This window comes from Bactrocera tryoni, unplaced genomic scaffold, assembly GCF_016617805.1.
Source record: "Bactrocera tryoni isolate S06 unplaced genomic scaffold, CSIRO_BtryS06_freeze2 scaffold_11, whole genome shotgun sequence".
NCBI lineage: Eukaryota > Metazoa > Arthropoda > Insecta > Diptera > Tephritidae > Bactrocera > Bactrocera tryoni.
In genome coordinates, this window is record NW_024395824.1 from 13,229,973 (window position 1) to 13,257,504 (window position 27,532).

At 36.9% G+C, this 27,532-nt stretch overlaps 1 protein-coding gene across 2 annotated transcripts in view; it reads left to right on the forward strand.

The window, feature by feature from the left end:
• The first annotated feature begins 1,126 nt into the window (after positions 1–1,126).
• Positions 1,127–27,532, forward strand: part of LOC120779754 (slo-interacting protein 1) — a 50,346-nt gene continuing 23,940 nt past the window's right edge. The window contains exon 1 of one of the 2 annotated variants that reach the window (XM_040112135.1): positions 1,127–1,339. The gene's annotated coding sequence lies outside the window, so the exon portion shown is untranslated. The remainder of the gene's footprint in view (positions 1,340–27,532) is intronic. The other variant, XM_040112136.1, reaches the window with a different exon arrangement.

A 27,532-nucleotide genomic window follows, 5' to 3' on the forward strand; every position in this document is an offset into this window, starting at 1 on the left:
CGGGTGTTGGACCGACCAGGGTTATTTTTTTTGAAGCGCGGCCGAAGGCCGCCAACGCGAAAAGGTGTTCTATGCGAAAAGAATCTGATACACCCGGGTGTTGGACCGACCAGGGTTATTTTTTTTAAGCGCGGCCGAAGGCCGCCAACGCAAAAAGGAGTTCTATGCGAAAAAAATTCTGAAACACCCGGGTGTTGGACCGACCAAGGTTATTTTTTTTGAAGCGCGGCCGAAGGCCGCCAACGCGAAAAGGTGTTCTATGCGAAAAGAATCTGATACACCCGGGTGTTGGACCGACCAGGGTTATTTTTTTTAAGCGCGGCCGAAGGCCGCCAACGCAAAAAGGAGTTCTATGCGAAAAAAATTCTGAAACACCCGGGTGTTGGACCGACCAGGGTTATTTTTTTTGAAGCGCGGCCGAAGGCCGCCAACGCAAAAAGGAGTTCTATGTGAAAAAAAATCTGATACACCCCGGTGTTGGACCGACCAGGGTTATTTTTTTTGAAGCGCGGCCGAAGGCCGCCCACGCAAAAAGGAGTTCTATGCGAAAAAAATCTGATACACCCGGGTTTCGGACCGACCAGGGTTATTTTTTTTGAAGCATTAATAGATAATTTGTACCATTAATAGATGCAATTAAATATGTATATGCATTGCACTGAAACATTTTGGTTTTCTTTATTTGAATTATTGTCCATACAAAAATGTTGGCTGGGTTGCATTGGTTTCAGTTTGTATGGAAAAATGAGCAAAAACACCGATTTTTGGTCATTTTCAAAGGGCTCCCTACAGGTCTATAGTGGCTCTAGGGTGTCGAGGGGGGGTTTATTAAAAAGTTCGAACCTTCCTCTTTCCGATAAGGGGGCGTGAGGGGGGGGTAGACCCCCCCACCCCCTCCTGTTTTTCTCCACAAACGATACTAAACCGGCGCGATACTAAACATTTCCCCTCAATATCTACGTAAACTGAAAATTTAATTTTTCTTCCAAAAATTCTTCCGCGTTGTGAGCTTAACGTGCTTATTATTAATGATAAAAAAATCCACGTCTGAACGCAGTTTATGAAATGGCAATACCATTAGCGATGTATATTTCGAGTGAAATCATCGATAGTTCTACGGCACCGCTATTGGGTATATGACTCAATGGGAAAGCGTTTTCTGGGCTAAGGACTGTTTATATTTGGGTTAGTAACGAACTCTGATATATAAAACATATTGAAGAGAATAATGGATCATGGTTCTCAAATATAACAGTGCAATATTACTGGAAAATTTGCCTAAAGTTATAAAAAGACATGTAAAAAACATTCAACGACGTTCCAGGTAGGATTTAGAAATGTGAGTAACGTTATATTTATCCTTATTTTGGATTTATTCTAGTGAAAATAATGGGCTGTGATTTAGAATAGCATCCAACAATTTTCGGGATAAAATGGGTATGTACGGATAGAGGTTCTTCAGATGACGAAAATAAATATATTGTTCCCGCTGATTTGTGGTTTTTAAAATAATTGGATATAAAGTTAAAAAATTAACTAATTAAACTGCGTCTGTCTCCAGTTTATAATGAATTTCACTTTTATATATTTAACTTTTATGTCTACTGACACTTTACTAATTCAGTTCCACTCATTTTTTATATGTGAAATAGTGCAAAAATAACTTTTATTCAGTGTTTAACGTATTTCGTTGAAATCCATTTATTCGTACAATAAGAAAATGGTTGCAAGGAAGAAAAGGGTAACATTTAGATTAGCATCCCCGGATTTCGGGGATAAAATGGGTGTCACTGGAAAGGTGGCGTTCTCCAGATCTCGAAAATATATACATTTAGTTGCCGCTGACTTATAGTTTTAAAGATATTGGCATTTAAAGTTGAAAAATTGACAACTTTTACATTGATAATTTGTGTATTGTGAGTAACTTTTTCACTTATATTGTGCACTTTTCACTTACCAACACTTCACTACAACGTTTCGGTATATTAATTTTTTTAATATTTGTTGTAAATAAAGCTAGGATTTAGAATAGCATCCCCGGATTTCGGGAATAAAATGGGTATCACTGGAAAGGTGACGTTCTCCAGATCACGAAAATATATATATACAATTGCCGCTGACTTATAGTTTTAAAGATATTTGCATTTAAAGTTGAAAAATTGATAACTTTTTCATTGGTAATTTGTATATTGTGAACAACTTTTTCACTTATATTATGCACTTTTCACTTACTAACACTTCGTTATAACGTTTCTGTATTTTAATTTTTTTAATATTTGTTGTAAATAAACTTTAAGTCAGCGGCAACTATATACATATATTTTCGGGATCTGGAGAACGTCACCTTTCCAGTGATACCCATTTTATCCCCGAAATCCGGGGATGCTATTCTAAATTTTAACCATTCATTCAAAAAAATTTAAGCGTGGACGAAGGAAACATGTAAACAAAAAGAATTGAACAAATGTTAAATATTGAATAAAAGTTCTTTCTGCACAGTTTAATATAGAATAAATAGTCAAAAATGAATTAATAAAGTAATTAAAGTTAGTAATAAAAATTAAACGTATAAGTGTAAAATTCATTAAAAATAGGTGAAACACGCATTTAAAATACTTGAATTTCTGAATTTTAAATTCAAATATCACAAAAACCATAAGTCAGCGGCAACTATTTATTTTCTTGATCTGGATGGCGGCACGTTTCCGATTACTTTGGCGGAGGGGTAAAAAAACCGAATTTCCGTATAAATGGGGTATGTACGGATAGGGGAGCTTCTCCAGAGGAGGAATAATGAAAAATTGCTAATATTTTTTAAAAAGTTCAAAAATTTGCACTAAGAAAACATGTTATTTCTCTATGTTCAACAAAATTTTTTCACATTTTTTACTTTGTATATGTAAATACACACTCTAAGCTTTGAAATAAGCTTACATTTCACTTTTATTTTGCTATATTTTACCTAAATGTATTAATTTAAAATCACTTAGCACACTCATCGTTGAAAAGGCTAGATTGTTTACAATTATGAGGCAAACGAGCCTTGCCACATCTCAAACAGTAAATGTGTAGGATTTTTAACAATTTTTCTTTGTTTGTTTTATCGCGTGATTCTTTTTTCTATATTAACTATAAAAAAATACTTTCTGCATATGTATACATATGTGTAATACGTAATTTATGTGACTGAAGTACTTTCGCGTAGTACTCCTTTCTGCGTTGGCGGCCTTCGGCCGCGCTCTAAAAAAATAAACCTGGCCGAGCGAATACCCGGGGTCACTGAAGTACTATCGCGTAGTACTCCTTTCTGCCTTAAAAATAAAAAAACATATATTGTTTTTTTGTTATAAAGTTGTGAAAGTGGTTATATTCTTTGGTTATTATGCATTCATATTCAAACAAAATTTATGTTTTCGTTATAAAATTGATAAATTTTGATTATTATTTTTGTCAGCGATTTCCATTTATTTTTTATGATACATTGGTTTGTTTATTAGGTGACGATATGTATATATATATATAATGTTTAAAATATGAGTTTGAGTGCATAATAACCAAAAAATATAACTACTTTATATCCAAAACTCAAATTTTGTTTCAATATGAGTGCATGATAATCGTAAAATATGACCACTTTATATTCAAAACTCATATTTAAAAAATTTAATAATATGTATATCGTCCCCTAAAATACAAACCAATGTATCGTAAAAAATAAATGAAAATCGCGGACAGATATAATAACCAAAAAATATAACTACTTTATATCCAAAACTCAAATTTTGTTTCAATATGAGTGCATGATAACCGTAATATATAACCACTTTATATCCAAAACTCAAATTTTGTTTCAATATGAGTGCATGATAACTAAAAAATATAACCACTTTATATCCAAAACTCATATTTTAAATATAATAATATATATATCGTCACCTAAAATACAAACCAATGTATCATAAAAAATAAATGGAAATAGCTGACAGATATAATAACCAAAAAATATAACTACTTTGTATCCAAAACTCAAAATTTGTTTCAATATGAGTGCATGATAACCGTAAAATATAACCACTTAATATCCAATATTCAAACAAAATTTAAGTTTTCGTTATAAAATTTATACATTTTGGTTATTATATCTGTCAGCGATTTCAATTTATTTTTTATGATACATTGGTTTGTATTTTAGGTGACGATATATATATTATTATATTTAAAATATGAGTTTTGGATATAAAGTGGTTATATTTTACGGTTATCATGCACTCATATTGAAACAAAATTTGAGTTTTCGTACTGTACCGTAACTTTACACTTTATTACGAAACATTATTATATAATATTACTTATACATATGTGTATATAATATCTAATATATAAAATTCTCGTGTCCTGGTGTACGTTATTGAACTCCTCTGAAACCGCTCGACAGATTTTCGTGAATCTTAGCGTGCATATCGGCTAGGGTGGAGAATCGGACAACATCTATTTTTCATCCTCCTAAATGTTAAGGGAAATTAGAAATTGGAAAATTCCCAAAAAGTAACATTTTTCCATACACATTTTTTTCAATTTTTGTTTGTTTTGTTTTTCAATATTTTTATTTTGTCAAATATTTGAATCATTCAATTTCGGTTGCATGCTTTTTTTATTCCGGCTATTCAAAAGAAAAATTATTGAAAATTATTCAGTGAAAACGTTATTTTTCACATAAAGTGATCAATTACAGATTGAAATTTCTTACGAAGCCACGAAGAGGTCGCGCTAATATCGGTCGGCGTTCCGTTTGCCATCAACGTATGGCAGCCCAAGACACATGAACGACTACTCCCAGGATTCGATGACATACATGTGGAATTATGGAACGCGGTCAATCAGCAAGCGATCGTCACGATGTCACATCACGACTTTTCAAACAACAGCAGCGATGCTTGATGGACTTTATCTTGAAGCAACATATATATGGTACTGTTAGATGCTGGATGTATTCTGTTGAGTAGCAAAGAAAAGTTACCCGCACGCACACATTCTTCTTTGGATGGTGGATGGTGGTTACACCAGATCAAACTGATGAACTCATTTCTGCGGAAATTCCTGATGCAGAGAAAGATACAGTATTATACCAAATGGTGAAACCAATATGGTTCATGGACCTTGCGGACACCACAATCCCACTTCGGGTTGTATGTCTGACAATAAATGTACGAAACACTATCCAAGTGCTTTTCTTTCGGAAACTCAAACTTCAAATGATTGATATCCACTGTATAGGCGTGGCCCACCAGACGACAATGGCAGATCATTCAGCATTCAAATTAGAAGAATGAATGTAGAAGTTGACAACACATGGATCGTATCATATTCGCCATTATTGTGTAATTCACATTCAAAACTCATATCAATGTTGAGTATTGCAGTTTGGTGTAATCGATAAAATACGTTTGTAATTACGTCACCAAAGGAAGAAACATGGCGGTTATTGGTTTTGAACGATACGGTCGAAACGTGAACTGCAATAAAGCGCTTTGTAGGATATTTACTTTTGCGATTCATGAACGTTTTCAGACTGTTGTGCGTCTCGCAGTTAATTTGGAGAGTGTATACAAATCGATCGATCGTCTTGACAAAGAGACGAAGCCGCGAATTATCAAGTGGAATTTCTAAGTGCTTTGGAGAGGCTTGGTATGACACCGCATTATTTGCGTCTCAAAGTTGGATCTTTCGTTATTATGTTTCGCAAACTTCAAGCACCGAAACTGTGTAATGCAACCCGACTGATTGTAACGTAGCATCTTATAGAATGGGGCAGAATGCTTGACTCTACGAATTCCTCTGAGCTCCAACGATTTGCCATTTCAATTCAAACCTTTTCAGTTTTCAAAGAGTTCTACAATTTCCGTATCAGTTCCAACGCATTCCGTTTCAAGTGAAAATTGCATTTGAGATGAGAATCAATAGGACACAAGGATAGTCGCTAGAAGTGTGTGGCATAAATTTGGAAATGCTATGTTTTTAACAAGGACGGATATACGTGGCGTGCTCACGAGTTGGAAATCCATCTGCTCTGTACATTTACGCACCGAAACAGAAACCAAAGAATATTGTTTATCAAGCTTCGTTAAAATTGAAAATATTTGGAATAATCGAAAATAAAAGGTTTTTAACACAATATAAATTCAACTTTCTTTTCATTTCAAAACACATAATTTCAGGCAGGACAACGGCTGCCGGGTCAGCTAGTTATTAAATAATATTACTAATACGTGTATATAATATTACTTATTTGCCTATGTTCGAATTTTGCGATTTTTTGAACTTTAAGGTCGAATATCTCGTAAACTAAGCGTTTGCGGTACCTATAACCCTGTATATTTTTTATTCAGGAGGACTTCCTCTTTCCAACGGTACCTTCAAATCGCGTCGCCAAAGAAATCGGAATTGTGCCTGGATGGCCTTCGTCCGTACATTACCATTTTAACCACGAAATCGGGAGATGCTATTTTAAAATGAAACTAAAAATTATTTAGTAATGTATTAGTGCATATAATATTCAATATTATAAGCAAAGTTTATAAGAACATAGAAAAACTGCAAACTTAAATTTGTAAATTGAATTTGTCTTTATATGCGAATAGCTGGAAAACTGTAAGTGTCGTGTGACTATATATTTTATTGATGTGGAGAACAACCTCTATCTCCCCCATTCCCATTTTTCCCGAAATCAGGGATGCTATCTATCTATCTATGCGTTTTTTTTAATAATTACACACTGAATATGTATACTGGGTATATTTAGCTTACCACGAAATTTGTAATACCGCGAAGATACTATAAAATAAGTATATAAATGGTCTGCATGACGAACTGATCAATTCCTACGACAGCCGGTTCTACGCACCGCAATTGACTCGAATTTCATCCGACTAAAGGCTGTTTTTTCGGCGATATAACCCCGTTTGGATCGGTAAGTGTTAAACTGTGTTTGTCGTCATTGTAGCAATGCCTCGCAGCAGGGTTGCTGTGTATCTTCCTGACTCATACTGGCATTGAGTTCAACCCGTGCTCGGAGGAATTTTTCAGCTGCTTTTGCGCAAAACGGCTCGAGAGGCAATTATCTCGATCGAGAAACCTCCTGATTTCGTTTCTGTGGACAACCGTATCTTCGTTAACTTTAACAAAGCGAACTGGGTCGGCTTCCCAGAATTTACTGAGAGCACCTTTAACACACTACCCATTCCTACGGACGTATGCGTTGGTGAACGTCGGTTCCGCAAGGTGATCGCCGCAGCTACCGTACACGTACTAAAGTACAGACTGCTGTGCAGTCGGTCAGCAGGTGCTCCGGGGTTTCAGGCTCCCTGTCTCAAAACCGGCAGTTGGCGCAAGATGATAGGCCCATGTTAAATAAATGTCTATTCAACTTGCAGTGGCCGGTGTAGAATGCGACCAGTAGCCTGAGTTTATCCCTTGGGAGGTTAATTATTGATTTAAACCTATTCTGGTTGTACCCCTCAATTAGCAACTTAGCATGTCGCATACCATGCGCTCTTTGCCAATTCCTTTCCCTGCTCACTCTTTCTTCCTTACGGAGCAGCTCCTTAACGGTATGGGGGCCACCCCGTTGAATGGTTCGGGCCCTACCATATTAGTCGAGGCTGCAGAGCGGGCAAGCTCATCAGCCAGTTCGTTGCCGGCTATACCTCTATGACCAGGCACCCAAATTAGGTGCACCTGGTTTCGTTCAGCTAGACTGTTCAGCCGTTCTCTACACTCCTGCACTAGTAGCGATTTGATCTCGTAGGAGGAGATTGCTTTTAGTGTCGCTTGACTATCGCTGAGTATAGTTATTCGTTCATTGCGGTAGTTGCGATGGAGATTTATCTCTATACATCGACTTATGGCAAAGACCTCTGCCTGAAAAATGCTCGGAAAGCTACCCATCGGTATGGAGAGTTTGGTGCGTGGACCCGCGATCCCTGCCCCCTTCGACGTTTTCGAGCCGTCGGTGTCCACTTCAACATGCTTTCCCTCAGCGTTAGCTCAAGAGTGGAGTCGTTCCACCCATTCTTGTTGCCGAGGGTAACCTTGAACTTCTCCGTGAAGTTAATTGTTTTGGTAGTGCTGTACTTCGGGAGCAGGGCTATTGGAATATTACCACTTATCACCTCCATCCTCTGGGACCAGATTACCTTACCTTTGCCACACCCCTCTGCTGTCATTTGTAGAAGTGAGTGCTTGGCTACTTGACCGATCACCAAATGAAGAGGTGTGAGTTCCATCAGGACCTTCAGGGCTGCCGTTGGGCAAGTACGCATTGCGCCCGTCATGCAGACACAAGCTAGCCGCTGTAACTTGGGTTCCTGTAGAAGCTTGCGACGCTATTGAGGCCCAGGACACCGCCCCATACATGATTATCGGTCGCACAATCATGGTGTACAACCACCTTACGATCATTGCCTTACAGCCCCAGGATTTTCCCGCCAGCTGATTGCACACCATTAATGCTTTTACCAGGGTCTGGTTCACATGCTGCTTCCACCGAAAAGTTGAATCCAGCGTAAGACCAAGACATTTGACCGTGCTAATCATCTCGACCTCTCTGCCACCAAGTGTGAGATTCCTGAGACCGGGTAAGGACCTGCGTCTCGTAAACGGAACTACGGTCGTCTTTGAGGGGTTGATACTCAATTCATCTCCTCTACACCACCACTTTGCCAAGTTTAGACCTCGTTTTACCAGGTCGAAGAGAGTGTCCTCAAATTTGCCTCTGGCTATGATTACAATGTCGTCCGCATACCCCTGGCAGCGGATTCCATTGTCCGTTAGCAGTGCTAACAGGTCGTCCACGACTAGGCTCCATAGTAGTGGTGATAGCACACCACCCTGTGGGCAGCCCCTTGTTGTGCCGAGACGAATCCTTGTACCTTCTACTTTAGTCTCAGCAATTCTCGTGCGCAGTACGGCCTCTATCCATCTACGCACCGGTGCTGCTCCATTTCTTCTCTCCAGTGTCCTCGCTACACTCCTGTGAGATGTGTTGTCAAAGGCACCTTCTATGTCTAGGACGGTGCATAGCATCACTTCCCCACTCTCCAGTGAATTCTCTATCTCCGAAGTTAACTGTTACAGAGCCGTATTGGTCGATCTTCCAGCTTTGTATGCATGCTGAGCAGCATGCAGGGGTGCAATCTTCAGCGCCTTCGCTCTTATCTCATAGTCTATGATCTTTTCCATAGTTTTTAGTAGGAAGGAAGTTAGGCTAATTGGCCTGAAGGATTTGAATAGCCCTTCCTTTCTACTTTGGGTATGAAGATCACCTCAGCCGTCCTCCATAACTAAGAGATATACGCCATTGCGAGGCTCTCCCTCAGCAGCCGAACCAGGTGTGGCAGCAGAATCTGCTCACCCTGTTGTAAGAGCGCTGCCCACTTGATCGAGTCCGCGGTGAATAATTGTTTCGCGATTGCCCAGTCGGAGCGGGATGGCCTGTGTTCAATTACGGGTAGACACTGGTCTTCCGGAATAGTCTCCGGGAAGTGAGCACGCAGAAGCTCTGAGGCTCTGTCTTCCGCGCTGGTCGTAAAAGTCCCGTCACTTCTTTTAATTGCTAGCACTGTGTCAGACTTGCCTCTTGCCAGCGCCTTGTGCAATTGAGCCGCTTCTGGTGTGGAGGTGACATTTTCACAGAATCTCCTAAAGCTAGCCTGTTTAGCAGACCTAATCTCCTTATTATATAGAGTGATGTTGCTCCTATACTCTTCCCAGACCCCAGTACGCTTTGCTCTATTAAATAGACTACGTACTTTTTTCCTAAGGTCTGCAAGCCTTCTTGACCACCAGTTTGCCCTCCAAGGGTTGGTGTATTCTGTCTTGAGGCCTTTGACCTCTCCTTTGTAGACCCAAGGCTCTTTGATCAGCAGAATGCCCAGTTTTTCCGCTGTGAACCTGGTCGTTTTGACAGCCGAAGCTGCCGCCGCGTGATGTAGGTTCACCTGGGCGACTTCCATATCGACGGCCACTATAATAGTGGTTCGATGAGGGGCAAGTCCTCATCCTCGCCGTCGTTCGCGCTGCTGTTCATGAGGTCTCCTAATCCATCGAGGAGTTCCTGGGTGGAGGGAAACTCTGCTCCCGGGACAACCGGGGCGTCCGAGGTCGCGGCAGGCGTGGCCTGCTCATCCTCCTTACACTGGGTTGTTTCGCGCCTCCTCCACCTGCATACTCTCCACCTCCTAGGCCGCCACAGTCGTGCCCTGTTTGGCATTGCCTTCGCTTGGCTGAGTGACAGCCTTATTCGCCTCCTTGCTCCCGGTGGTCGCGGGCTTGTATGGCCTTATGACCACCTTGCTGTACCTGTAAAACAGGCGGAAGCTCGCTGCACGGATGTACTTGTACGAGTCGTCGTCCACATACAGGTGCAGCCTCTATCCTTAAAGTTCCCCGTTTTCCTCTACATTGCTACTGACAACTCGCCAGGCCGAGATGCTGAGGCCCCGGTTCTGGTTCTTAACAAGACCCAGAGCAAACTGGGTCCCGCAGCCAGTTGGCGGACATCTCGTCCATGCAGTCCACCTGCATCATGCCACCTGTGAAATCCACCCCAAGGAAGGACGCACGGTAAGCTGCTCCGATTCCAACGCCAGAGCCTTTGACAGCATCCGCATATCTGCGCCGCCCATCCTCCGCCAGGGGGGAGACCGGTGCTGATGGTTGGCTTCCGGCTATTCTTGAGTTAGATTCGGCGAATGGTAAACCACCATAAGCGGACGAAATGGATAGAGCACCTGAAGTTCTGCAACCTCTCCACCGGTGTGAGTAAGCTTTGGGCTACTATCAAGGCTTTGTCAAACCCGAAGAGACATGACGACCGAGTTGAAGTTTAATTCAATGGTCATGCCCAGCGTTTGAAAAACTACGCTACTCTCGTAGCATTTCATTTTACTCTTGCTACCGCTCTCACTTTGTCGGGAGCCGCAGCATAGCCTTAGCATAACAATGTAAAGTATGTGCTCTACTCTGCTCCGAGTTTTGTTAGGTAAAAAACTATAGCTGGAGCGGGAGCAAAAAATTAAATTCTGCGCTATGCTCTGGCGTAGCGGTAGCAAACAACTGGAAGAGTAGCACAGCAGAGCAAATGAAAAATTTCATGTGCTACAGCTCCCGAATGTGTTTGTTGTTTTTTTTTCTTTTTTGCTATTTTCTGGCATAATATTTGAATTAATTGAATAATTCAAACAAAACAATGCTATGCAAATCATTTTGGCACTTGTTGCGTCAAGTGCCTTTATAAATCTAAAATCAAATATTTTAAGAAATATATTAATAAAGTGAATTAGATAATAATTGAATAAATTATAAATTTTTTTTTATTATGTAAAATATTTACCAATTTTATATTACCAAAAACATCATCTCTTCCAAATGTATTACAATACTCAATTACTATGAATTTTCGAAATTAATTTTAACTATGTACATATACTTTCCCCCTTTTTATATACATTAGAGTGTTTTTTTTTTAACTATTAATTTTTTTCAGTCCCGTCACGAAATTTCCTTGGAAATACCCCAAAAAAAAAATTCCCTGAAAATTTTAGCCCTAAATATTTACATTAAGAACTGGACCAAGGCATGTAAAAATTTTCCATAGAAAATACACTAAAATCCTGATTTTTATCTTTAAATTCCTACAGATCAGAGGTATTTTATGGCATTTTTATATGTGCGGAAGAAATTGCGGGAATATAGCGCGGGAATTCCCGCAATTGTTTTATTGAAGGAAACATGAATGACCGCAATTTACGCGAATGTGTTAATCCATTGCACTGTGTATTTGCAGTTCTATTCTACCATTCCCAATATTTAGTAATTTTATAATTTTTTAGGAAGAATCAGTTTGAAATTGTACGCATATACATACTTCAATGTATATTGCAAAGAATCGAAAAGATTTCTGTATATCAAAAATTTTAATAAACCTTCTTATCAACACTCCAATTATTCCGCTTTATCTTGATATTATAATCTAGCAAAGTATCCGCAGTGCCTTGACGATGAAAATTCCAATTCCATTTTTTGTTGTGATATTAAATATATCGGACGGGCTCGTCTTAAAAAAAAAACTACCTGGTTAAGAAGCAAAATCAGTATAACCCATATACTAAGCATGTTTGGAAATGAAAATTTTTACTTATTTCTTCCTGTTTTTGAATTACTAAAATTTTCAAATGATTCTTACATAAATTTTGAACAAATGCTTATGATTTGAAATATAATTTTTGTATTTATGAGCTGTATTGAATTTTAGCATAAAGAGATAAAATGTATCCTATGTCCTTACCTTGCTTCTAAACCACCTCCCCACCAATTTTAAGCCAAATCGGTTCAGCCGTTCTTGAGTTATAAACGACTTTCTTTTATATACCAACTTGTACCATACTTGTAAATGCCAGCAAATAGCAAAAAAAAAAAAAAAAAAACAACAAACACATTCGGGAGCTGTAGCACATGAAATTTTTCATTTGCTCTGCTGTGCTACCGCTCCCAATTTTTTGCTACCGCTACGCCAGAGCATAGCGCAGAATTTAATTTTTTGCAGAGTAGAGCACATACTTTACATTGTTATGCTAAGGCTATGCTCTGGCTCCCGACAAAGTGAGAGCGGTAGCGATAGCATAGCAATAATTTTAGAAATTTTGCTGCTACGGAGTAGTAAATGAGAACCCTGGTCATGCCTCTTCGGACCCGAAGTAGTGCGCCAGCTACTTCAGCCGGCAGTTTACACTGCACCCTTCGGTAGACAAAACCAAGCGATGTGTTAACCGACGGCTGCGCAAAATACCAAACGACTGCGCGACACTTACTTTCACCGATGAGAAGGTTCAGAATGTCATAAACGCTCAAATAGTTCGTGGCCTCAACCAGAAACCACCCTGTGAGAAAACGATCCTCGTAGCGTTGGACTTGTCAAAAGCTTTTGACACAAAAAACCACGCTTCCTCCAGGACTGAAGAGGTGAACCATGAACTGAGAAAAATTAAACACGGAGTTCCGCAGGCTGGTGTCCTCTCCCCATTACTGTTTAACTTCTACATCTCGAAACTCCCACAGCCACCAGAGGGGGTTTCCATAACCTCGTACGCAGATGATTGCACGATATTGACTCGGACAATGGAATCGATGGCATGTGTTCGAAAGTAAACAACTACCTCTCCGACCCTTCTCGTTTTCTCACCGCACGGAACCTCACACTTTCTCCCACCAAATCCACAGCGACCATTTTTACGAACTAATACGAATTGCAGTCGATGGCGTCAAAATTCCGACTGTCAATAACCCTAAGATTTTAGCTGTAACTTTTGACAGTCTATGCTCCTTCACTCTGATGGAATCAACATACAGAGCCGGAACAAAATGCTCAAGTCGCTAGCCGGCAGCTCATGGGGAAAAGACAAAGAAACGTTGTTGGCAACATACAAGGCAATCGGCCGGCCGGTTCTCAATTTCGCAGCATCAATATGGTCGCCTGGATGCAGTGGTACGCATATGAGGAAACTCCAGACTTGTCAAAATACTGCACTCCGGACCACGACGGGATGACTCGTGATGTCTCGCATCGAACACCTACATAGTGAGACGCTTATGCTCCCAGTTAAGGAGCATAATGAACTCCTCTCCAAGCAGTTCCTGCTGGGATGTTTTCGTAGAAATCACCCTTGCACCCACCTGCTAGGAGTGGAACCGATTCCTAGGAGCATCAAGAGGTCTTTCCTTGACTACGTCGACGACATCGTACAGTACGCCGACCGGACTTCGGACGCAACTGACTTCCGACAGCTACTCACCGCCATTCACAGTGGAGCCATCAACACCTTCACTGACTCCCTTCCCGTGAATGGCGTTCTTGGAGCCAAAGCACCACCCATCGCAGACGAAAAACTCGAGTTGCCGCGAGAAACGCGAGTGACCCTAGCGCAGCTTCGTTCTGGATATTGTAGCAGGTTAAACTCCTACTTATCCAGAATAGACCCCGACATATCCAATGTATGTCCTGCATGCTACGAGTCTCCGCATGACACTGACTATTTCTTTGCATGCCCTGCCAACCCTACTCATCTAACACCCTTTTCCCTTTGGTCCAACCCCGTCGAAACAGCACGTTTCCTGTAACTTCACTTAGATGACATCGACGACAACACAGATAACCCTTACAATCCTAACGGGGACTGAGAAACCGATAAAACAACAACAACAACGAACTGAGGTGTTATATACACGCGACTTGGTCTTTCATTTTTTTGATAGATTATTATGAAATTGAGCCATTCCATCATGGAAAGATATACGATCCAACAATGAGTCGAAATTATTAAAATTTACCACCGAAAATCGGAGTCAGTGGCCAATTTTTTTAAGAGAAAGTACGCGATTGAATATTTCGAACTTCTTTGAACGTAATAAGGTATACTTTCAGCTATATTTTAAGATTTTTTTTTGCAAAAATGTTGAAAAATAGCGGAGTTATGGGCAGTCTTCGGAGATGCCAAAAAAAAAGTGCCCCAATTGCTGACATAATTCCGGCCGAATGAGTAGCTGAAACAAAAAAATTCAAAAAGGTTATTAAAATTAAAAATATTTCCTCTACAATGACTTACGATCTTTGAAAAATATCAAAAATTGGCAAAATGGCGTAATTTTGAAAAAAAAAATCGCTTTATTTTTTAGATAAAAAATTGTCCGTAGCGTCCGTCGTGGCCGTGTAAAAAAAAAAGTTCCATACATAATGGCATCGAATATACTTTAACAGGAATAAAGATTTTCTATGACATTTCCAACAGTTTTTGTTTTATTTAACAAAAAGCTTTTGTAGCGCTTTTATTGAAAAACTCGTTATATAGTTGCTGCAGCTTTATGGTTTTTGTGATATTGCACTTAAAGTCCAAATATTAAATTATTTAAAGTATCTGTTTCTTTGAGGTGTAATGAATTTTACACTTAAATTTTTGCCTTTCATATCCAATAAATTTTCACTCATTTGTTTTACTTTACATAACTTAAATTCATTTTTTAATATTTGTTCAATTCTTTTTATTCACACAATAACACCAGGTAGCATAAAAAACAAAATTAGTGTTACCTGATCTAAATAATATGCACATAGAACTAAAAGAGAAACAAAAGACATAATACCCCAATAACAGAAACTAAATTACATATTGTAACGAATTTCTCGATAAATCATCTACTTGTAACCCAATCTTAAGGTCTATCACAAAATTGAGGCATAGGCGACCTATGACCTATGGTGTCCTCTCCTATATTACATATGGTCACAAAGGTCCAGCATTCTGAACGTACACGTAGATGGAACCTACGGCCCTGAACCTGCTTCTACAAATTGCTGGGCATTCTAGAATCAGGCGTTCTGGAGTTTCCTTTTCCATGTCGCATAACCAGCAGTTTGCGCTAAAGATTATGCCCTTGTTGGCCAAGTGCCACCTAAACCTGCAGTGCCCTGATTAGAGCGCGAAAGAGGTGGAATTTGTCTTAGAAGTAAATGGTCATTTCTTTAAACTTTATACTCTCCCAGTAGTAGCTTAAGCCTTACTATTATGGTATTCAGCCATCTGATAATACCTTGCTTGCAGACCCAGGATCTGCCGTCTAGGCGTCTACATATCACGAGTGCGTTGTTGCCTTTGGACAGTAGTGTTAATTCCACGTGCCTATTCCACCGTAAGGTTGAGGCTAATGTAAGGCCATGGAATTTGATTTCTAGGCGTCTACATATCACGAGTGCGTTGTTGGCTTTGGAGAGTAGTGTTAATTCTACGTGCCTATTCCACCGTAAGGTTAAGTCTAATGTAAGGCCATGGAATTTGATTTCTTTAGACTCATCCAACTCACTGTCACCGAGTGTTAGGGGCCTCGGAAGAGATCTTCGTTTTGTAAAAGGGACTACGGTTATGTTTGATGGGTTGATATTGCACCATCCCTTTGCAAGACTTAAGCCCCTTTGAACTATGTCGCAAAGTGTACCAAGACAAATCTTACTCTCCCCCACAGTAGTTTCAGCTTTCCTAGTACGCAGTACAGCCTCTATTCATCTTCCGAGTATAGTCGCCACATTCCTTTTCTCCAGTGCCTTGGTTGCGCTTGTGTGGGACGCATTATCAAAAGCACCTTCGATGTCAAGAAATGCGCATATTGCAACCTCTCCATTATCCAGCGAATTCTGCAGTTCAGCCATGAGTTAGTACAGAGCAGTGTTAGTGGATTTGGGTGGTCTGATGCCCTCGTTTTGGTTTTTGCTCAAACCAAGCACGAATTCGTAGGGTTTACCTGCGCTCCGGGGAAGAAATACCTTCATGAAATGCTCGCGGTAAGGTTTTACTTTCTAAAGTTACTTCCCAAGGCGGCCCGGTGTTAGGAATGCTCCGTTAGAATACAGTCGAATTTTATCTCTTGGCTGCAAATCATCCAATGGGCACTGGAGTCGCATAACACCCTGGATTAGGAGGTGGCAGCTCTTGGTTGCCGCACGCGTGCGGTATTTGCCAACCAGAATAAACAGCGTCATAGAGCACCACTCACACCGGTTGCGACTTAAGCCTCCGCACCACGAAAAGGTGCCTGCTATTCGCAGAGGAATCGCTGCACATTCTGGCAATTATCCCAACTAAATCTGATCGTCCCGATTAGACATATTTACGATACCAAACGCGTATCATTTATGTCTCTCATCTCGTCTTCTACGATGTGCTGGCATTGAGTTCAACCCGGGCCCGGCGTAATTTTTTGGCTGCGTCTGCGCCAAAACAGTCCATACAAACTCCACCTCAACGCTATGTGAGGACATCAAACAATCCACGCTCTCTCCAAAGTTGAAGAAGGGAGCTATGAACTTCCTGAGCGGTCGGTAATCATCCATACTTTTGCGAGAAAAAAGCTGCATATTGAGCAGAATGTTTCGCAGGGTAGTGTTCTCTCACCTTTGCTGTTTAATTTCTATTTTTCGAAACTACCTAACCCAGTACAGAGATTTTCTATCACCTCGTACGCTGCTGACTGCACTATAATAACGTCGATCAACAGAATCGACTCCACGTACTCAAAAGTAAACGGCTATCTCTTCTCGTTTCCTCGCCGCACAGAGCCTAGCACTCTCTCCCACTAAATCTACAGCGACCACATTCACTAACTGTACGAAGGAGTACAGACTTGACTTTAATATTGTAGTCAATGGCGATAAAATTCCGACTGTCAATAACTCTGATTAAATCGGCTGTTAATAGCGGCCGCTTCCGATTTCAACAAGATAACGACCCAAGACACCCATTCTATCTTGTACGTGCAGGGTTGCTTTGGAATTAAAAATAACTGCATAGGTCCCGCAATCACCATACATTAATACTATTCAAAATATATTGAATTTTTTGGAAAATCGTATTCGAAAATATCGATTTTCATCAAAATAGGGCCAAAAAGCTGGATCATGGACATGATGGGTCAAAATATCCGGAAAAAAATACTAGAACTTGATTGGGGAGCATACATCGATGTCTAGGGACAATAATAGCAACAAAATTTAGGCCAAAAACCGCTAAAACTATTGTAATTACTTTTGATTTATATAAATAATCATTAGTGTACGTAAACTTTTTTGACATAAATTATGCCAATTTTTTTTTTATTTGTGTAGAAAAAAAAAATATTTTGATATGCTCAATTTAATGTTAAATATAGATCTTTTGAAATGGATAGAAAAAAACCACAAAATTTATTCATTTTATAACAAATAAACGTGTCGTAATCGAATTGAACTAGGTGTATGTAAACTTTATTGGTTCACTGTATATACATTTTTTTTCTAAAACTTGAAATAATTAAATAAATTTGTAAAAACATTTAAATTGAATTATTAAAAATTAAATTAAGAAACTTTATTGTATATAAAATACTTTCCCTGACAATGCATTTATAATACTAATCAATTACTTAGCTTAACATAATCTAGTACAATGTTTAACGAAAGACAATTATACTTACCCCTTTTGTAACACATACTTTCATTACCACAAGTTTAAGCCATTAGTTTAAGATTTAGGCCAAGCAATTCCCTAAAACGGAATAAAGAAATCTCTTGTAATTAAGAACGTTGAACCGATCGGACGTGTTTTCATTTTTATCGCAAATCTTTCGTGACAGGCTTCTTGATTTCATTCGCGCATTCCCAAGGTATATTTTCGCTTCTCAAAAACGCTTGAGATTTTTCATGGCGCCCGAGCAGGGGCTAAGTGCGTGAACTTAGTTTATAATTTTAATAAAGTGCCAACTAATAAAGTTAGTGCTAACTTTAGTTATCGTTTCTAATTGCCTATCAATCTTTTCGGTTTTCGGTCTTCGGAAGTGAAGGGGAAAAAACAAACTAAAGAAAATAAACCTTAAACAAAAAGCAAAGAATATATAAAAATGGCGAAGTGTGGGCTGGAGCTAGCGGACATATACATATCGCACCCTAAATACAAAAGGGTCACAACTTATAATTTTCCCAAACTGAGTTTTTTACATAAATTAATTCAGAGTACACATCTCTAACTACTGCAAACATTTTGTTCACATAACTATCTTCTTTAACTGGAAAAATACAGTTATGTCTATTTTAATGTCAAGTGTGTTGCTTTTGCACGATCAACTAAAGAGAATTATTTTTAGTTGCGTTAATGTGCTCAAGAACAGCTGAATACTTTTATTACACATAAAGAGCTTTATTTTGAGTTCTGCCTCTATAACTGTAAAAAGTGATAAATTTCGTGGTATATTATTTTGCATTGTGCCTCTTTAGTTGTGAAAAGTGAGTTCAATTAACAGTATTATTTATTTATGTGCCTTCTTTGATTAAATAATCGTGAGCGTCGTAAGTTTTATAATTTTATTTTTTTTAAAGTAGTAGAAAAAAGAATAAAATGTTAATGATATTGGAATTAGTATTTTGTTTCTTTACTTATTTTGCATGCCTTTTGTAAAATCTTAAATTATTTGCAATACAAAATTTAATTTTTAGTTGTGTCCCCTTTGATGAAAATGTCTTGCCCAAACCTAGAACATTACTCAAACACAATGGAAACAGATTGTAGTGTGCCTTGTCACAATGATGATAGTAGCACTAATGATACTCAGGGAGTGAATTTTGTGTGTCCGGAAAAAGCAGCACCTCGGAAGAATACTCAGAAGAAGAAGAAGTAGATATAAAAAGATTAAGTAGGAATAGAACAATTTTTAGATATACATATCAAAACAAGACAACAGAAACAAAAACCTTTAATAAACTCTGGAGCTTCTTATACATTACTTTCCAAGTCGAAACAAGAAGTAAATGCCAGGTGTATAAGGCCACCCTGCGGAGCAAAGTGCCGACTTCGATGCAATGAACTAATTTCCGAATCGATGCGCCTTGAAATATTTAAAAAATATTGGGGTTGCAGTGACTTGCAAAGACAGAGAGAGTTTATAGCCAGACATATGAAAGAAATTAAACCGAAATACAGAAACACCTGTACAGATGGGCTTCGCTAACTTAATAATGCTTTTTTCTTTGAGCTCAACTCAAAGACTATAAGAGTGTGTAAGACTTTTCTTAAAGCAACCCTTGACATAAATGACAAAGTTATACGCACAGTTATAAAAAAGAAGGAAGAGCGTGGTTTCATTGAGCTGGATCTTCGTGGAAAGCATGATAATCATATTACAGTAAGCCCAGAAATCAAAAACAGAATTTATTCAAAATATTCCAAGAATCGAGTCTCATTATTTACGTGCTAAAACTTCTCGCGAGTTCATTGAAAGCAGTAAAAGTAATGCAGATCTATACCACGACTACAAAGAATCTCGTGGAGCTGAAAATTTGGAGTTTGGGAGTAAAATTATGTTTTATCGAATATTCAACACAGAATTCAACATTTCTTTTTTCAAACCAAAGAAAGATCAATGCGATGTCTGCGACTCTTTCCTAAATGCTGATGAGCTTACAACACACACCACGAAGAAAAGGAGCTATGCAGAACCGAAAAAGATAGAGATAAGAAAAAAAGCAATGTAGCTGTGTATGACTTACAGGCTGTTTTACCATTGCCAAAAGGCTTTACCGTTTTTGCGTTTAGCGCTTTTTTAAGATTTAAAGTCTCTTCAAAAAGAGTGGGGTCACAATTTTTCTACAAATAAAGACCATCAGAAAGTTATATGGCGTGGTATTAAAGTTCTCCAAGTCAATAAAGAAACCCCACATTCATTTTTTTATAAAACATTTTATAAATTTATCGACTGTCAGGAAGTGTGTTTACGAAACAACTTAAAGCCTTGGAGTTGCATCAAGTAAGAATTGAGAAGCATAATACAAATTGCTTTACTTTATTTCGCTGTTTTTAAAAACATTAAACATTTTTTTAACAATAATATTTTTAGCTTGTGTGGCATTTATTTCGCTTCCACAAATAAAGCAAAAGGACATAAAGGAACTGGTGGATAAAAATCATATTCCAAAAAACTTATATGAGTCATATTACAAATATTTATTTATTACATAGTTTCAATGGCATTTAAAAACGTAAACTTTTGAAGATTTTCTTATTTAATATAGTGAACTATTTTGATTTCTACTTTGTGCTACTTTGATACATATGTGTTATTGAAATGAATAAAGCTTTATTTCGGTACAGATTAAGACAGTCTTTGCTTAAGTCTGTACTGTGAAAGTTCACTTTTGACTCTGGTTTTCTTTATTAAAATTTCTTCCCTCAATACATTTCTTAATTCTAATTTCTTAACTATGTATATATGTATATGTGTGTATGCTTAGTGTGCATACACATGTGTAAATATGTATTATATTTTTATTGCATTTTTGAGATACCAACGCATTGATATTTTATAGTTTTTTAGATTAGTGCATCTAACGCACTTATACACATACGTACACACGCTTGATACTTTCTTATCTGTTGCTTGTGTGCATTAATATTTCGAGTATGTATATTTTGTATTTTAATATTAGTATTATGTATACTCTAATTTATGAGTTTTCTTTTATGTGCAATGATTTTCACATTTTTATGAGCAAGTCTCATATTACAATTTTGTTGCTTACCATTGCACTTGACATTTAGTGGACTGTATATACTTTTTATTTAATTTATTGTTTACATGTATATTTTTATGTATTAATGTAGTTGTGTCAAAAATATAATTTTGTATATATAATTCTATCTTAAGGTTACAAAACTTTCATGTTCATATCTTTATGAACATTCTGCCAGGGGCCAAAGTTGTATCTTAACTTTACTTGTATATTATGTTTTATTATTAATATTTTTTAATTATGTCTAACTGGAAGTTCAAATGGAACAGTCACAGTTCTTGTTACACATTTGGATCTTATATATAAAATAGTAATGATTAATGCTATTATCAAAACTAATGTTAGCGAAACGTGACCACTTACGTGATGAAAATTTATACCTTTTAATTTTATATTTTCTGTTTTGAGGAGTTTATTTGTTGTTTAAGATGTACGATATCTTTGGTATTGTTTATTAATGTTGAATCAAAAGGTTTTATTTGTAGTTCTGGAATATCTTCAATATCTTTAACCCAAAATGTGTTTCTTCATCTTTAATAAAAACTATTTGTCCTTGTACGAGATTAGCTTGTTTGGTTTTCCATTTCATGCGCTGTTGCAACATTACAACATATTCGCTTTCCCATCGTTTCCAAAAGTCTTTTTTAAGTTTTTGTATTAATTTCCATCTATCTAATGAACCTATTTGGTTATCATTAATAGCTTCAGGACAATCTATTATTGGACATCCTATTAAAAAATGGCCAGGCGTTAAAACGTCTATATCGCTTTCACTATCTATCGCACATAAAGGTCGTGAATTCAGTATTGCTTCAATCTGTGATAGCAAAGTAATCATTTCTTCAAATGTCAATTTAGTTTCGCCTATCACTCTTTTTAAATGATATTTCACCGACTTCACTCCTGCCTCTCAAATTCCTCCGAAGTGAGGAGCTGCCGGGGGCCCGAAATGCCATTGAATTTTATCTGCTTCTAATATGGGAGCTACGGCTGAATTATTTTTGATTGCCATTTTAAAATCTCGGTCTAATCTTCTACAAGCTCCGACAAAATTTGTTCCATTGTCCGAATATATATGTTGACTTTTACCTCTTCTAGCAAAAAATCTTTTCAAAGCAGCTAGGAACGCTTCGGTTGTTAAATCACTTACTGCTTCTAAATGAAAAGCTTTTGTTGCCATACAAACAAATACAGCTATATATCCTTTAAATGTTTTTTGTCCTCGTCCTTTTGAACATTTCATATGAATCGGTCCTGCATAGTCTATACCAACGTGTGTAAATGGAATTGACATAGATACTCGGAATTCTGGAAGATTTCCCATTAATTGTTTTGCTACTTCTTTGCGGTAACGTACGCATCTACTACAAGTTCGAATTGTCTTTTTTATAGAATTCTTCAATCCAACAATCCAGTAATTCCTTCTAATCATTGATTCCATTAACTTGTTTCCTCCATGTAAAGTTATTTTATAAATATTTTCAATTATCAATGATGACAAATGTGACTTATTTAATATTATTGGGTGCTTTTGATTAAATTTAAGTTTTGAATTACCCAATCTACCTCCTACACGAAGGATTCCCTTATTATCCAAAATTGGATTTAAGCTTGCAATGCTACTTTTATGATTAATTTCTTTTTTTATTTCTAAACTCTGAATTTCCTCTCTAAATTGTAATTTTTGCTGATATCTTATTAACATTTCTTCAGCTTCCTTCATTTCAGATTTAACTAAGTATTCAGGGTATTTTTTCCCTCTTATTCTTTTTACAAATCGCAAAATATAAGCTACTACTCTTATTAATTTGCTTAAACTAGAATATTTAAGTATTACCTTATCCAAGAAATGTAATTCCTCTGAGGTTGTCACATACGTTGCATCGATTTGAGTAATCTTCTTTATTGGCCAATGATGTTCCTCTTCTCGCAACCATTTTGGTCCCTTCCACCATAGATCGTGTTCTATTAGTTTGTTCGCCAGTACCCCTCTGGTTGCTACATCAGCTGGATTGTCCTTTGTTCCAACGTGTTGCCATTTCCGAATGTTTCGTCATCATTGTGGAAGATGTTTTTGTGACATTTTCTTCACTTCCTCCTTTTCCTTTTTGGAATTCATTGAAGTGCAATAAATTATGATGATTTCTTTCACACTTATTGCACTTCTTTTTATTATTACATTTTCCTTCATATACGTGATCAAGGCAAATGTAGCATAACTTGTTGTTTGTTATGAATCTTCTTCGATTCATCGTAGTCAATGTCTGAAACTTTCTGCATTCACCAATTTGATGCCCAGGAACCTTGCAGTATACACAATTATTTTGTGCCGCTGTATAAAATGTAGGTGTTCGCTGTGGCTGCTTTTGCTTGTTCCATTTAGTTGGTTTTCTGTCGCGTATTGCTTCTAGAGCTTGATATTGCTGTTCCAGAAAACTGAAGACGTCATCTAGGCTTTGTATATCCCTACTTTTTTTTACGTTTTGCTCGTATAAACGTAGACTTTCTTTGTCTAGTTTTCGAACCACTATCCGAGCTATGGTGGCTTGTTCGTCATTTAAATTTAGATTTAGCCCTTTTAAAGCATAAATGCATTCTTTGGTGGTATCTAACAGCTGCTTCATGCTTTGTGCACTTTCTCCATTTGCTGTCGGTTGATCAAGTAGTCTGTCTACTTGTGCTGTAAATTGTAGCCTTCTATTCTCATACCTTTCCTTGAGAATTTGCCAAGCAGCTTCATAATTTGTTGCTGTTACTGGTAGATGTTGAATTAATCTACCAGCTTCTCCACCTAATGATGTCTTCAATCGGAACATCTTTTCCACTTCTGTAAAGTGCTTCGAATCATGCACCAAACTTTTAAAAAGATCGTGGAATGACGACCATTGTTTCATTTCACCGTAAAACATCGGAATTTTAATTTCCTGCAGTTTTATATGGGAATACATTGTTTGTGGTGAATTATAATTATTTAATTTCTCCGTTATCCTTTCGATGATGATTTTGTATTCTTGACGAAATACATCTATTTGTTCCTCAATAGATTCTTTAGTTGTTTCAACTAATTTGATATTTTGAGTTTCAAAATATGATTCTTCAACATTTTCAAATTGTATTTGAAGCTTGGTTTTGAATTCTCTCATTGGCTCGAGAGACTCCAATGCATTTCTTCGTATTTCATCCATCGTGCTTTTGAGCATTTTTGCTCGACGTTGATATTTTCTTTCAACGCCAGACGCGGCTTCAGGTGGTGCGGCCTGAATAGTTTGTGGCGTAGATTCTATTTGCCACATGCTGCTCACTGCTGAAACACCTTCGGCAGTACTTTGAATTCTTAAATTCTGAATAGAATTCTCCATTGTTTGCATTACATGCTCGAAGTAGTTCTTCGCAATGTATTCCTCAGCTTCTTGACTCTTCTTAGCCATTATTTTATTATGATTTGCAGTAAACTCTTTCACAACAGTCTGAATATGATCCATATATTCCAGACATGAAGACTTTCTTATTTTTCCGCTCAGGATTTTCTGCTCCTCCAACGCAGCTAGATCTCCCAACTCCTTCTGTCGTGTTAGCAAATTCTTCATATTTGCTTCTTTATAGATGGTTTTGTATATATATATTTTTTTTGTTTGCACTGTTCTTGTTGTTATAGCCACAAGGACGCTTTTAAAATTTTTTTTTTAACTTTTACTAAAAGTAATTTTTATAAATGCGGTTAGTCTTTGCTATTCCGGCTTACATTTATTTTTACTTGGCTAAGTAATGCTCTTTTTCTTTTAAGAGGCTTCTAGTACTTGCACTTGCTCGATTCTTTTTCAAAAAGAGGATCGAAGGACCAAATGTACAGATTAAGACAGTCTTTGCTTAAGTCTGTACTGTGAGAGTTCACTTTTGACTCTGGTTTTCTTTATTAAAATTTCTTCCCTCAATACATTTCTTAATTCTAATTTCTTAACTATGTATATATGTATATGTGTGTATGCTTAGTGTGCAAACACATGTGTAAATATGTATTATATTTTTATTGCATTTTTCAGATACCAACGCATTGATATTTTATAGTTTTTTTTAGATTAGTGCATCTAACGCACTTATACACATACGTACACACGCTTGATACTTTCTTATCTGTTGCTTGTGTGCATTAATATTTCGAGTATGTATATTTTGTTTTTTATGGGTTTAATATTAGTATTATGTATACTCTAATTTATGAGTTTTCTTTTATGTGCAATGATTTTCACATTTTTATGAGCAAGTCTCATATTACAATTTTGTTGCTTACCATTGCACTTGATATTTAGTGGACTGTATATACTTTTTATTTAATTTATTGTTTACATGTATATTTTTATGTATTAATGTAGTTGTGTCAAAAATATAATTTTGTATATATAATTCTATCTTAAGGTTACAAAACTTTCATGTTCATATCTTTATGAACAATTTCAAAATAGAAATATTTAAATAAAAACATACATTTCATCACTCCTGTGATTTTCTTATTATTCTTATTCTTTTATTCAGACGGAGGTTAGGAAACTTATAAAATTAAAACATTTTATCAGTTAAAAAGGCACAACTTAAGATAATATCACTAGTTAATCGAAAAAATTCAATTAAAGAGTCATAAATCAAAATTTTGTTTTATTTTCGCAAACATAATATAAAATTGAAAAAGATATAGCAGAACCTTCTTCAATGTTGCATATTTTCATGATGGCACAATATTTTCTTTAAATATTGCAATAATTTTTACATAAAACGTTTTTCCTCTCTTCTGAAAATCTCAGTATTTTGAGTTGTGACCCTTTTGTATTTAGGGTGCGATATGTACGTTATAACTAACGAGAAGTTGCGGTGAGACAAAATTTAAAGATTGTGGGCTTGGGCTGGCGGACATATATGTATATAAGACATACTTATATACATACATATAAGTACGTTGTAAAGAAACCGCAGGTACAGTGAGTTTAAAGCAGCGTTTGAAAAACTACGCTGCTCTCGTAGCATTTCATTTTACTCTTGCTACCGCTATCACTTTGTCGGGAGCCACAGCATAGCCTTAGCATAACAATGTAAAGTATGTGCTCTACTCTGCTCCGAGTTTTGTTAGGTAAAAACTATAGCTGGAGCGGGAGCAAAAAATTAAATTCTGCGCTATGCTCTGGCGTAGCGGTAGCAAAAATTGGGAGCGGTAGCACAGCAGAGCTAATGAAAATTTTCATGTGCTACAGCTCCCGCATGTGTTTGTTGTTTTTTTTTTCTTTTTTGCTATTTTCTGTCATAATATTTGAATTAATTGAATAATTCAAACAAAAAAATGTTATGCAAATCATTTTGGCACTTGTTGCGTCAAGTGACTTAATAAATCTAAAATCAAATATTTTAACAAATATATTAATGAAGTGAATTAGATAATAATTGAACAAATTATAATTTTTTTTTATTATGTAAAATATTTACCATTTTTATATTACCAAAAACATCATCTATTCCAAATGTATTACAATACTCAATTACTATGAATTTTCGAAATTAATTTTAACTACATATCGTCACCTGAAATGCAAAATAACGTATCATCAAAAAATTCGAAATTGAGAGTCTTATTGATTACGCTTCACTACTTCAAATTAAATACATAATATTACATATGTTCAACATTTCCTGGTTCTGCGGTCAGATATAAACCAATTTTAACTAATATTAAAATTTTGTTTCACTCATGTTCCATTTTATTTCGTGTTTCATTCATGCCACTATAAATTTCCGAAAATGTTGTTACGTTATTTTGCATTTCAGGTGACGATATACTTTCCCCCTTTTTATATACATTAGGGTGTTTTTTTAACTATTAACTTTTTTCAGTCCCGTCACGAAATTTCCTTGGAAATACCCCAAAAAAATTCGCTGAAAATTTTAGCCCTAAATATTAACATTAACTACAACAAAACAAGTGCACTTTCAGTTTTTGGCTCTTCATTTTTCACTTTCTGCATATTACATTTTATTAATATTGTACATATACATATATATACATCTGTACATATATTAGCTCTTTACATCAAAATAAAGGTAAACAATTTTTTAATGAAAATTGAAAGTTATTTTATTTTCGCAATATTTCGATCCGTTTTTGCAATTATCGGTCGGTTTTTTGCAATTTTTGTCGATTTTCATTCGGACATTTTCCGATTACTTTATTGTACTATTGCTCATTTTGCGCATTTTTCGATTTGGTTTTTCGCTATTTGGGCATCGACATTTTTTGTTCTCTGGCTTTTGATCCAATCGAGTTGAAATGTCTCGACACATTAAATTCACTTAGTGAAAAATTAATAAAATGCCAATCAAAGATTGAAGAAACTGATGGAGACGACATGGCCCGAG